Source organism: Haemaphysalis longicornis, unplaced genomic scaffold, assembly GCF_048455015.1.
Source record: "Haemaphysalis longicornis isolate Haplotype H1 unplaced genomic scaffold, Haemaphysalis longicornis Haplotype H1 scaffold_10, whole genome shotgun sequence".
NCBI classification, from domain to species: Eukaryota; Metazoa; Arthropoda; class Arachnida; order Ixodida; family Ixodidae; genus Haemaphysalis; species Haemaphysalis longicornis.
This window is the reverse complement of record NW_027526204.1, coordinates 71,525,695-71,539,348: the sequence shown is the minus strand read 5'-3', so window position 1 is coordinate 71,539,348 and position 13,654 is coordinate 71,525,695. Positions and strand designations below refer to the sequence as shown.

The following is a 13,654-nucleotide window of genomic DNA, read 5'->3' as shown; positions in this document are numbered from 1 at the left end:
GAACACTTCCGACGCCGGGAATCGAACCCGGGCCTTCTGGGTGAAAGCCAGATATCCTAGCCACTAGACCACGCCGGAGATGTTCCCCCCGCGCTTAGAGCCGTTGGACTGGCGCGGTGATATGTTTTAGCTGTCGCTTCCTTTTTTTGGCGATGGCCTCGATCGTGTATTACGGACTTGGTTATAAAGTCGGGTATGTCGTAGCAGTGCCTCCTCTGAGGCACTGGTCGTAGCAATGGTCCTCGCGCGCGCAGACGGTTTCTGCGAGGCACGTGAGGTCATCTCTGGCTACCCAACACTAGCTATGAAAATGGCCTAGTTACGAAGCACTTGTTTTATTAATAAATAATGAGATGTAAACACCGAGAAAAGTACGTTTCCAACTTACGCGCAAGTTAATTTCTTTGTAACTCTCGCACATACTCGCGGTGTAACAAGCGCAGCCCATGAGTAGCGACTGATGCGTCTTCTACTGCGCACTTGTTACAGCGCATGCTGCCTTTTGTGTTCTGTCTATCACTGTTACTTCTGTCTATCAGTTTGCTTTACAATTATTAAGCATGTTTAATACATTGGAATTGAAGGCCGGTGGAACGGAGTACGAATCGTGGGCGGGAAATGTCGATGTAAAATTAAACAGAACGCCGCTCCATTGCTGAAGTAAGTTTGAAGCACAATTATAGTATTGTTCTCGCGATTAGAGCTTAATTTATACTATTTACAATAAAAAGTCAGTGCACTATGCAGTACCTAAGAAGCAAGAAATTAATATGTAGTAATGAACTGCTGCAAAAATTACATTTCTTGCCTAAAACATGTCACATCACTGGAACGGTAGCAATTTTGTCGGGGTGGCTATAAATGCAAGAAAGAAAGAGGTGGGTTTGTACTTCCAAAGTACATATACTAAAATTGGAACGATACAGAGAAGATTAGCATGGCCCCTGCGCAAGGATGACACGCAAAATCGTGAAGCGTTCCACATTTTTTTGCGTTTTTTTTTATATAACATGCCACATGTTACACTTGCTTGACAAGAGCACTTTGATGCTGGTAAAAATACACAGCAGGCTGAAAAGTTCTCGTTCCAATACATCGCACATTTTCAGGTGCCGTCAATGAAAAGAATTCCTCATGTGCAACTTCAAATAACCATATGCAGCTATTTCCACCACGTTAACTACTCCTTAAAAAATGTTGTCTATATGATATAAGAAGATTAGCATGGCCATTTCTTAACGATGACCTGCAGCATCGTGAAACATCCCAAATTCTGTGCCAGTTTTTTACGCCATATTTAGCTAGAAAATTTGCCTACAATGAGTACACTTTTTTCAGAGTTGCGAGAGCAATGCTAGCTAGCATTGTAGCTGCAAAACGCATTTAATTCATTTTTTGGTTCCTTTACCCTGTGATGACGTTCCTTAAACTTTTACCCATTTCATGTGCTGCAAACGGCTTTTTTCTTACGCAGTGTCTAGAGTTACGTCCGACGGAACCCAAAATTGAAAACTAGAGTTACGTCCGGCGGAACTTTAACGTGGTGTCTAGAGTTACGTCCGACGGAACCCAAAATTGAAAACTAGAGTTACATCCGACGGAACTTTAAGCCAGTTTCTAGGGTTACGTCCGGCGGAAAACTAGAGTTATATGTCCGACGGACGTTTAGGCCAATGTTCTGAGTTACGTCCGGCATAACGTAAAGCACAAAAAAAATTACAGCTAACGGCAGTATAGCGCTACCGTGACGCTCTTGTGTAATCTATACACAACATTAAAAGAGAGTTATAACAGATCGGAAAAGCGGTTCCAGAGCGGTAACGTCTACCGTCTGGACGCCACCCCGCATGAGCAGAACCCCACCGTAACCGCCGTAACCGGAGCGACTTGACCGGACGGTACCGAGACGCACCGTGTCCATCGTTCCAAAGCGGACGGCCGCTTTGGAAGAGTTTGACAGACGTCTCGCGCCTAGTCGAACGGATTGTAAATATGAGATCGTTTAAGAAAAATTAGGTTGCAACAAGCGAAATCCGTGCGATTCTGACAGCTCAAGCAGCAAGCGAAACACGGTCCCGAACCAACTGCCGTGGCATGTGTCATCGAGCGACGCATGTACAATAGCTTCTTTTAGGTTAAATAAAGACGATCTGGCTACATAACTAGTATTAACAGCAACATGGGGCCCGTCTACAAATCGGCGAGTGAGGAACAGGCGGTGTCAGTGCGAGGGACTCTCAAATACAACGAAAAACTATATATAGGAGCAGCCAGCCGTATGTATTGAGAGCCCAGCTTGACCTGCTGGCGCCATCTGTTGAGATGCAGTAGAGGTAAAATGCCCTCTTCATGTTCACGCAGTCGCTAGTTTAATCTCCCTAATCCGTTTCCGATCTGTTATAACTCTTTTAATGTTGTGTATAGATTACACATTTAGAGCGTCACGGTAGCTGCCGTTAGCTGTAATTTTTTTTGTGCTTTACGTTATGCCGGAAGTAACTCAAAACATTGGCCTAAACGTCCGTCGGACATATAGCTAGTTTTCCGCCGGACGTAACCCTAGAAACTGGCTTAAAGTTCCGTCGGACGTAACTGTAGTTTTCAATTTTGGGTTCCGTCGGACGTAACTCTAGACACCGCGTTAAAGTTTCGTCGGACGTAACTCTAGTTTTGAATTTTGGGTTCCGTCGGACAGTAACTCTAGACACTGCGTTTTTCGCAATGCTCACACCCCATTCCAGTGCACTTTAATGCACCATGCGTATACACTCATCCTGAGCCTGCACCAAATAGCCGACGCCCGGCAAGGAAACAATAAAATAATTAGAAAGTCATTCTACGAGGTGAATTTGAACACATTTTGCGGGAACATGCATGCTTTCTCTCATTGTTTATATGCCCACATTGCGAATCTTACAGGTTAAATTTGTCATTTTGAAGGTCATTTGATTAATGCGAGTGGTACGTAGTACGTACTTGAGCGGGTGGGTTATGCATGGGATTAATGCTTCCGTCCGCAGCACCACGCGTACGCAATGACTGTCAACACGTTTTCTTGCTTATGCGGCATTTTTTGACTCCATGGCCTCCATTAATTGCAAGGCTTCATATACTCTGAAAGGACGATATCACTTAGCAACACTCTTTCCTGGCGTGTATCTTCAATGTGAAGGCATGTACGCTCACGCGTAAAAAAAAAATATGCAGCACCGATTGCAAAAAGAAGGACAGATATAGAACGGGCTTTGATGTGTCAGAGGAATAACTTTACCATATTCATGCAGTTCGCTGATTCTTTATATCCTGCCTGGCTGCCCGTTTCGAGCCGGGTCCACACGGTCGCAAGGTTAATTCTTTCTGTAAATCCTAGATTGGGAAAACCCAGAAAAGGTTGTAACGTGCTCACACTTATCAAATAATCAGTTTGTTTGCAACACTGCCTTCGAAAAACAGTGTAGTCGTGAGCAAGAGGGATTCATTTTAACTTATATTAGTTATGATGATGAATCCAAGTGGGTTATGGTTATTCTAAAAGTACCATGAAGACAATTTTGCTTTGTTTGAAACATTGGGGATCACATACATTCCTACAGTTTTGTTCAATGAGAGTTAACGTTGCTGCCACCACTGAAAAGCATTCAAGGGGGTGGATTTAAAATTATCTACCTACTGCACTAACGCATACGGTGCTGTGACGTACACAAGAGAACAGCCACTATGCCATTGTATATATATAGCAAACAGATGTTTGGAATCACCAGTCGAACCCGGTAAAACACATATACTTTCAGGGCGTGTCAGCGTAAAGGAGCCCTATACGTAACACAACAGCATATCCGTGGGCTCTGCTTCTGCCAGAATTGGAAGACTTAACTGAAATGAAGATAAAACCCTCGATGCCTTCTGAGAGAATGTTGGGTGTGATCTGTTAACTTAATTCTTACTTCTTGTGACTTCAGAAGCGGCCATGCTATTGCGAGAGGGAGCGACACATCCCCATCTCTCGAAAAACCGCCCAGAGCGTTTTCCTTCAACTTCTGTGTTGATTTTTCATACATTAGCTGCCGCAAAGCAACGTTATTTTTTTTGTAAGTCGCTGGTTTCCACCTGCATGCTCACAACACCATTTTAACATTCAGTTGATTTGTTTGCCATCACCCAATAGAGCAGATTAGACCAATAACATTACAAACTGAGTGCGAAAAAGTAGCCAAGGACAAGCCATCACGTATAGCTTGGGTTTTCTGTTTTATATGACTTAGTTTATTACAGTTCATGAAAAGAATTCTGAAATGTTAATACATATATTGCAATAAAGTAAGTCATTATTAGACTTATCTTATTAGAAGTTAGAGTTCAGAAAAGTTCGCGCAGCTTTAATTTGACGAGGCAACCTTTTGACCGGGACAAAGTCGTATATGGTTGTATATGGCCTTACTGTTCCTGTTTATACTTCTCAAACATTTGAATTCCCTTCCTAAACTTGGTAATTCATTCACTCAAGCCTTGCACATACCTTGGTCGCATGGTATACTGCACTTTTTTTTTTCAGCACTAATTAAGTTTGGCATATAGCTTTGGCTGTTCACCAGCTCACACCTCATAGGTTCTAATGTAGATCAGTTTTACATTACTGAATGATAAGCATATAGCTGATACTACGCAGTTTTTGTATGTGTGTCTTTTATGAGATATTTTTATTCATAGGGAACAAACCTAGCAGTCCTAGCAAATTGAATGTTTCAAAAATTTATAGTGCAATGTGTAAATATTGCTCTAACCTAGATAGAAGAAACATGAGGAAAGTTGAAGAGTAATTCAATATAATCATTAATTTGATACTATACGTGCTAAGAAATGTACATTGTATACACAAAGTATCATCAAATGATCTCAGTCATGCTGGCTATAATGTTTCCAATCATGTGTGCAAAATGTAGATCAAGGAAGCCCTTCTCTATAACAGCAACTGAATAACTAACAACTAGCTTCTGCACAATAAGCCCACTTAGTAAATGTAAATTGTGTAGGAGTGACAGGATTGGGTGAGAAGAAGGGCTTTCCTGCCTTCATTAGAACCACATGCATACTTTCTTGTATGTGTATGAATCAGCCACAGAATTCTTCGTATAAATATATGTCCTGCCTACCTGCACAAAATATTATACTGATGTGTTATCGCCAACCCCGTTGTGATAGATCAATCCTTTATCAATCAAGTTGGCCAACTTGTAAACGTTCTTACGATATTCCCTTTATATGCCCCAACAAGTACCCTGTAAGGTCTTTATGAATAAATAAATAAATAAATAAATAAATAAATAAATAAATAAATAAATAAATAAATAAATAAATGTATAAATGTGGTCTCAACTATCACCATATGGTGCTAGGTCATTTGACTATACTTCTCCCAATTTAGCAGCGTTATACAGAAACTTAATATGAGAATGGTTCAATGGCACCACCTACAAAATATTCACAGATTAAAATGTGTGGTTGTATATATGAAATTGTCCAACCATTATATTTGTGTTGTCTGTTGTTTTCATCTGCAAGGTCACTACAACTTATTAAAAAAATTCTCACATAAGAGAGGCACCTTTTCAGAGTTGCAATGAAACACAGTTGCTCTCCAAGATAGAAAGAATATTGTGCGCATAACTGCCTTCTATAAGCTTAATAATTCATGAAACAACAATGACATAACATAATTATGTTATGTCAACTTGACCATATGCACACTAAAAGAAAATAAGGTGATAATCCCTCATCAAATGGTTACTGTCAGCTGTGTTCGTTGCATCTTCACGTTTTCATGCTGCCTGCATTGTAATAATATGCAATGTTGACCTTAAGAGAATAACGAAAGCTCGTGATTATAAATGATTCAAACATTTTTTGAGGGGCATTCATGCTGCCTGCTTTAAGCAATAATACAATTTCAAATATTTGAGTTTGATCGAGCAGGTTGGACGGTATGGGATTCACCGTCAACCTCAACGATGGGTCTCACAGCGATTTAAGTAGGAAGAATTAAAAGCTGACGTATTACTAATTTGAACGCGAGTGCTACACACAGTGCTCACATGGCATACTCTTGTTTACCACTTGCTTGCTTACTCTTCCTTGTCTAGTTTGTTTTTCTTGTTTGTTTTTTGTTAAATTATCAAAACCCACATTTGGGTCAACGGATCGAGCTTGGCATTGTCTACGCTGCGGCTAGCTCGATGACGATGTACTGATCAGATAAAGTACACGGATCGTCCACACTCAGAAACTATATTGCGAGACGATCTCAGGTGACAAGCAATCGTTCACGCCTTTTTGCTACTCAACAATCATTTGCGGCACAAACTTGAGGAGATGAGGCCACGTAAGCCAGAACCCGGTCATATAATACGTTGACCTGACTTGTCATCATTGTCGTAAATCATGGGGGGGATCAGAAGCGTACTAACACCCCCCCCCCCCTCCTGCGTGGAATATTTCTTAAAACCTATATTTATAAAAACAAAATGGCCACTAGTGCAAGATGTGTGTTACCCCTTGTGATTTTTCTAGATTTACACCCCTGCTTTAAATCTTCTGTGCACCCTGCATGTACAGTCAATGCACTCTCCAATAGGAAAAGCAGCCTCTGTACCTAGCATGGTCATTGAGCCAACCATTTTTGGTAGTTTTAGGCAGTCACAGTTCCGAGTAATTGGTAGCGCCGTGAAAGAAGAATAGTAGACATGGTGCGCTTGGAATACTCTTACCGGGAGCGCCGTACAACGGCACCCCTGGGCGTCGGTTGCCTAACAGTGCTCGCTTGCGCCACATTAATTGTTTCACTGTTTGAATTTTAATGCCAGACGTCAACGTTAACCGACGTGATTTTACGAATTGGGGCACCTAGTGCTCTTGTGGTACGTAGGTTTGAGGTGGGGGTTAAAAGGGCGTTGCATGGGATCGTCTCTGATATAGCAAGACGTTGACATAGATGGCCAAGTACACAGTAGAGATTTATCTTAATTTTTATCGAAAATAAAGGGGAAAGTTCGTTCGTTGCATGAAAAGAAAATGGCCCAGGCATCGGTGTTCAAGTTGCGGTGCATGGATGAAATACATTGTTACAGCTAGCGCACGTGACATCCTATGCAAGGATACTCTCGATGAGCTGTGCCGATCTGCAATGATCATCTTGAAGTCATCTTGAAGAAGTTGTTACCCAGAGCATTACACCACTGACCCAAACATTTTAAATAGTGGAATTCCTTTGTGTGGGTTTTCGTAGCACGGGTAGCAGACCATTAATTTACACACATGAAGTGATTATGTAAGCTTTGAACGAGATAGTGATATGTCATATTTTGTGTGTTCATAAATATGTGCATACATACATAATTTTAAAAAAATCACGCCATATCCACGGAATGAATGATGATAAGTGGGGCGAAGCTCGAGAGGGGGAGATCATCGGTAACCATAACTCTCCCGTGAAAGTTCGCCCATTACATCATTAAGAAAGACGTAAGACTGTGTGAGTACATTGTACAAATCAACTTTTATTTTGTTCTTCCGGGACGCCAAATACCAGCAGATTTGACCTTCTTGGCTGATTTTCGAGGTCATCAATCTTAAGTTCTAATGTACGCACAGTAGTTTGCAAGTGAGCGACTTGGTCTATACAGGAGGATACTTTCTTGTCAAGCAACGCAAGGCTTTCAAGCTTAGTTTCGATAGACTGTAGTGAGAGGAAACGAGCAAAGGTCCTTGCGTCTCGTTCGATCTCCGAGAAAGACTGCCTGCGTTCGTGGCGTGATCTCTTGCGTGATCTCCCCCTCGCAGTGCACTTGCGCTCGTGCCTCCGTTGGCGAACACAGACAAGCTCGCGCTCCCGGTGCCGAGTTTGCGCTGCCGGTTGCAGCCGGTTCTTGCGCGTGCAACGCGGCCCACTTTGCGACATGCGGCGGTCACGTACCACGAGACACAAGGGATGGACAGACCCATGGCTTTAGGAGCTATCGCCCCTAAAAGCAGCAGGGTATTCAATCAATAAAGAGATGTATAGAAGAACAAAGTGCGTGCATTCTTTGTTGGGATGCCGAGTGTTGAAGGCTTAGCTTATGAGAGAGAAAGAGAAACAATTTTATTACATGTTCGTTGGGCGTTACGTCGGGATATGCCCCTAGTCTCCAGTCTCCAGGGCGCCGGTGGCTGCGCTGGGGATTGTTCAATTGTTGCGCTTGACAGTGCCGATTACCTCTCTGGACATCTGTTAGAGGGTGTTTCTGACTTTGGTCGTACCATACTGCCGTATGGTAGAGGATGGCTAGCTGGTTGCACTTAATTTGGGACGCATCGGGTACCGAGTTGGGTAAATTTGTGTAGTCGGGAGAGCTGGGAAGGTGTTGGTTTGGAGTGCTGTTTCATCCTGTCGTTAACTTGGAATGAGGAGGTGGGAATTTGAGCGCGGCTTGACGTCCCTGATTCTCTGCACGAGTCTGACGTCCCTGACTGTCTACACAAGTCTGCACGAGCTTCTACTGCAGGCGGAGATTCGATTTGAATTTACTTGATACGTGCACGCATGCCACCGGTATACCGGCCATCTTACCAATTGCCCTCAAATGTACTGTCTACCGCATTGCTTGCTAAAAATGAAAAAAAAAAATGCTTCTGAATGTAAAAATAAAACGATGTCACGGTTCCAAGCAGCGCGCAACAGCGCATGGCTTCTAAACTTGAGGAAAGGCGCCATCATTTCTTTGCTTTTTCTTTTTCTTTTACTTTTACTCGGTTCCTATCATCGTTTTACTCGCTCATTCATTCGAACATGCTCCAATTAAAGGCTGTGGAAATGTACTACTAGTCTCGCCAAAAATATTCCAAGGACATGCCGATGTGAAATTCAACATAACGCCGCTCCAGTTTTAGCATACAAACTGGATTCGCAATTACACCAATGCTTTCGTAATACAAACGTGTTTTAATTGTTTACAATAAAAAGTTTGTGCAATGTGTAATTATAAAAAAGAAAAGAATTAGTTGCAAATAATAAGCTGCTTCAGGCTATTCATTTATTGCCTAAAAGTTTTTAACCCCACTAGACAGATTGTCACCGCGCTGTGGTGGGTATATATACAGAAAGAAAACCAATTGGCAGTGTACTTCCAAAGTACATATACTAAAATTGGAACGATACAGAGAAGATTAGCTTCCGGTAGCGCTAGCGAGCGGACGCAGGATGGCGAGCTCCGTCCAAGGAGCGGCTTCGGCGGGCGTTTCGGCCCGCGGTAACAGGATTTCTGCCCAGGATACCGATGAATATCAAGTTCTTTTGCCCCAGTTCCCAACAGGTCAGTCAGTGTTAAATACTGTGTTTCTTCATGCTGATATGCGTGCCCGCCCCTATCGCGTCGAGGACTTCCGTGACACTTTGGCTCGTCTGTCATTGCTCCCCGATGTTGTCGCATTGGGGGCATACCAGATGAGTCACGTATGGGCAGTGACTTTCAAGTCGGCCGAAGGAGTGAAGAAGATTTTGGCCGCGAACGACGTAAAGGTAAAGGACCGGCGCTGCATCGTCGTTGATCCGGGAAACCAGGAGGTTCGCCTAAAACTTCACTGGTTGCTCTATAACGTGCCTGAAGACGCCGTCCGCGTTGCGCTAGCACCTTACGGGCGCGTCTGCGAGGTGCGTAGGGAGCGATGGCGCGTCGATGGCATCCAAGATAAAGGTTCAACGCTGCGTTCGGTGACCCTGAAGTTGAAGGCGGGTGTGACGGTAGACGACCTGCCACACGAACTTCGTGTTGCGGGAGACAGGGCTCTCGTTGTTGTCGCAGGCAGGGCCCCCCAGTGCCTACGTTGCAACACCAAGGGGCACATCAGGCGTGAGTGCAAGGTGCCGCGGTGTTCGTCGTGCCGTCGTTTCGGACACGAGGCGAGTGCGTGCGTGAAGTCCTACGCGACTGTCACCGGGCCTGTAAGGGACGAAGAGCTCCGTGAAAACCTTATGGACGAAGAGGACGCGGAGGAGACGGCAGCTGGGACCAGTGACGAGGTGGTGACAACGCGCGTCCCGGAGGTGCCGGTCGTGGCAGACGCTGGCTCTGGCGTTCCTCCGAAAGACCAGCTAGGCCAGCTGAAGACGCCAACCCCGTGCGCTTTGTCGAGCCAGGCCAGCAGCATCAAGGTGAAGGAGGTGATGACGACGACGACGCCAGCTCCTGTAGCGGACGTCATGGACATGGAGCTCGGTGGTGCTGTCGCAAAGCGGCAACGCGAAGGCAACGACACCAGCCAAGGCACCGAGGTTACTAGCGTTGAGGAACCGCCTACGAAAGCGGTACCCGGGCGTCGTTCGGGCTTCAAGTCGAAGCCTAACGTGCCCCCTGACCGACGGACGCCACCGGGTTTACCTTCATAGCACCACTTCGGGGCTTCGAAAGGAATGTGTACTGAAGCCCGTAGGGACGCTGGCGTCGGTGAGGACTATGCTCTTGTGTTGGCTCGGTCTCGCATTGCTTGGTAGAAGCGAACGCGGGTGGCGTTCCAGTTTTTAGACTGGTTTTGTGTTTAGGGTTGATGTAAGTTGAAGGCAACGTAGTGTTGAAGGCAACCGCTGAGCGACAGGTTTGTTTCTCCTCTCAACATGGTTTTTTTAAACAAGCCTATGCGCATTGCCACGCTAAATGTCAGGGGACTTGCTGACCGTAGGCGTCAAAACCAGTTGTATCGACTCGTGACTGACGGCGACCTGGACATTGTGGCCTTGCAAGAGACCAAGGTTGAGAGCGAGGACCAGACCGACCGTATGGTACGGCCCTTCATGGCTCGCTACGATGTTTGTGTTTCTCATGCCGTCGGATTGTCTGCGGGCTGCGTGCTTTTAATAAGGCGTAGTTTAGGTGCGACTCTAAAGGCTGTCACTGCGTCGGAAGCGGGCCGGTTTGTTGTGTGTGACTTTGATTTGGGTTTAAAAGAATGGCGTGTTATTTGCGTGTACGGGCCCAACAACGGTGCCGAAAGAAAGGCTTTTTTCGAGGATTTACGAACACGGTGTAACACTGAGCGGCTGTTGATTTTGTTGGGGGATTTTAACTGCGTGTGTTCTGCGCGTGATAAAAGCAGCCTGTCCAATTTCCGAGATGCAAGTACGGCGGTGCTGAACGACATTGTCACAGATTTCGCGCTGGAAGATGTAGGTGACAGCCTTGGTGGCGCTGGGACAGTACAATACACTCATTTTCAGGGCAATAGTCACGCTCGTCTGGATAGACTGTATATGTCGCTTGAGCTTCTGCCTGAGTGCGACGATTACCAAGTGTCCCCGGTGTCGTTTAGCGACCACTGTCTCGTGTCGGTATCACTTGGTAGGATCGGAAAGCGAAGAAACGCGTTCTCTTGGGGGTTGTGGAAATTTAATAACAAGTTGCTTGAGGATGAAGGATTTGTTGAGGCCGTCGTCGTATGTGGGCGGGAGTATTTTTGCAGTAATGACAACGTTAACTATGCTTCTAAATGGGAACATTTTAAACAGAGGGTTAAAATGAAAGCTCTTGAAAGGTCGTCTGCAATGAAATATGAGGAGAAAAGGAAAGAGGCCTGGCTGCGGAGTAGTCTGGACGTTTTTGTAAAGGAAGAATGTAAATCACCTGGCATGTTTAAAGATGATATTCTAACTCTAAAAGCGCAACTTGAAGTCATCGACAGGGAACGCTATCACGGTGCAATTGTACGGGCAAGGGCGGAACGTTTCTTGCTTGGCGAAGCGCCAACAAAAAGAGCACTTAGTTCGGAAAAAAGATACGCTCGTAGGAATGTGATAGCCGAAATTGTGTCCGATGGGGTAGTGTACAATGACCAGAGCAATATTGAGCGGTGTTTCTGTGAGCATTATGAAAAGCTATTCGCGCGTCACCCTGTCGACGTGGTTAAGTTTAAGGAGGAGTTCATATGTTTAATGCCAAAGTTGGCTGAAGAAACCATAGAGTCTCTCGCAAGGGATATCACCGTAGAGGAGGTGAGGAGAGCCATCGACGAGCTGAACACTGGAAAGACACCGGGCCCCGATGGTTTATCCGCAGCCTTTTATAAAAAGTTTAAAGAAGACCTTAGTCCGGTGTTGTGTAGAGTGTATTTGGAGTCTTATCAGAATGGCAGGCTTCCGCCTTCATTTTTAGAGTCGCATACCATTTTCATCCCGAAATCTGAGGATGACGCTAAACTGAGAGAAATCTCTGGGTATCGCCCCATTAGCCTCCCAGCCGAAAAAAACCATTGGCCGACCTATTGGCGTTCCAAATGGTCGGCCAATTGGTCGACCAATTGGTCGGCCAATGATGTTTTAGGCACCCATTGGCGTACCCATTGGCCGGCCAATTGGGCGACCCATTGGCCGTCCAATTAGGCGACCTATTGGCCGACCCATTGGAACGCCAATAGGTCTTCCCATTGGCCGCCAACTTGTTGCACTTTTAGTTGGTTCATCCCACTGCCGCAGCCACTCCATCTGAGCTGCCGCTGCAGCGCGCTGGTTGTATCACAAATACAAGAACTCTTGGAATGAATGAATATCTTTATTGCTCTGTTTGTATACACAGCATGCAGACAGTTCGTCGTTTAAGCAATTTTTCACAGGCCATTGTCCATGCCGCGCTCCGCTCGCCGCAGGCTGGCTGGACCTTCACAAAGTGAGTGGCAAAAGCGAACAATGGGTTAACTTTATAATAAACCGCAGTTTCGCGCATTAAAACAACAAGGCACTGAAATGTGCCGAGGTCCTGAGCTGGTATCGGCTCAAACGTCGGACTATGCCGCAACCCCACCCGGGACTGACGAGGGCGCAGGCAGTGCTCTTCCGGCAGTTGCAGACCAGATCGGTAATCACGCCGGCGCTCGCGCGCCACGTGTGCCCAGACATTTATGAAAGTGACGTGTGCAGTGTGTGCGCGAGTGCCAGAGCAACTCTGACCCACATCCTATGGGACTGTTCTCGCTACCCAACGGAAGCGGCCGCGCCACAGGGGTGGCTGCCGGATCCCATCGCACGAGCGGTTGCATCGTCGGACCTGACGGAGCAGCTGCAAGCCGTCCAGCAGCTCGAGGCGGCTCTCGCCAGGCAGAAGCCCGGGGAGGCGCCGACGGAGGCCTCGAGGGGACATCCCCGAAGGCCCCTCGCGCGCCGAACTGGCGGACGCCTGCGGGGCAATGCTTCGAGGACGCCCTAGGCAGCGTCGAGAGACGGGGTGGCTCCGCGGAGCCTTTCCTCGTCCCTCCTGCAGGCGAAAATTCAATAAAGTCTTTTCTCTCTCTCTCTCTCTCTTCAACAACGTCCCGTGCATGGCGAACTGCCTTGCGCGGAGATGTCGTGAACCCGTCAATCGTAACATGAACAGCCCTGAAATATATTTAGGCAGACAAATTAATTCTTAATAACACCGCTCATGCTATGAGGAGTGAAAATGGCAAGGAAAACACATATAAACAGTATACTCACATAAACAGAGACACGCTTCCTTCGGTGCGAGGCTTAGCGGCGTTCAGCGTAAAGATGCATCTTGAAACACACACTGCTATGGGTGTGCGACATCATCGTCGCCACTTCTCCCTTCTCACACTCTTGCAGACCACCTGAAATTTCCAAGAAGACTGCGTGTGCAAC

General features: G+C 45.9%; 2 non-coding genes and 1 pseudogene across 2 annotated transcripts; 2 read left to right on the top strand and 1 right to left on the bottom strand.

Annotated features, from left to right (window-relative positions):
- Nucleotides 1-6: 6 nt before the first annotated feature.
- Nucleotides 7-78, bottom strand: Trnae-uuc (transfer RNA glutamic acid (anticodon UUC)). Its single transcript has one exon. It is a non-coding gene; the product is annotated as a tRNA-Glu (tRNA).
- Nucleotides 79-886: 808 nt separating this feature from the next.
- LOC144160181 (U6 spliceosomal RNA) lies at nucleotides 887-989 on the top strand. Its single transcript, XR_013320368.1, has one exon. It is a non-coding gene; the product is annotated as a U6 spliceosomal RNA (small nuclear RNA).
- Nucleotides 990-9,152: 8,163 nt separating this feature from the next.
- On the top strand, nucleotides 9,153-9,203 carry LOC144160184 (U6 spliceosomal RNA; annotated as a pseudogene).
- The last annotated feature ends 4,451 nt before the right edge of the window (nucleotides 9,204-13,654 follow it).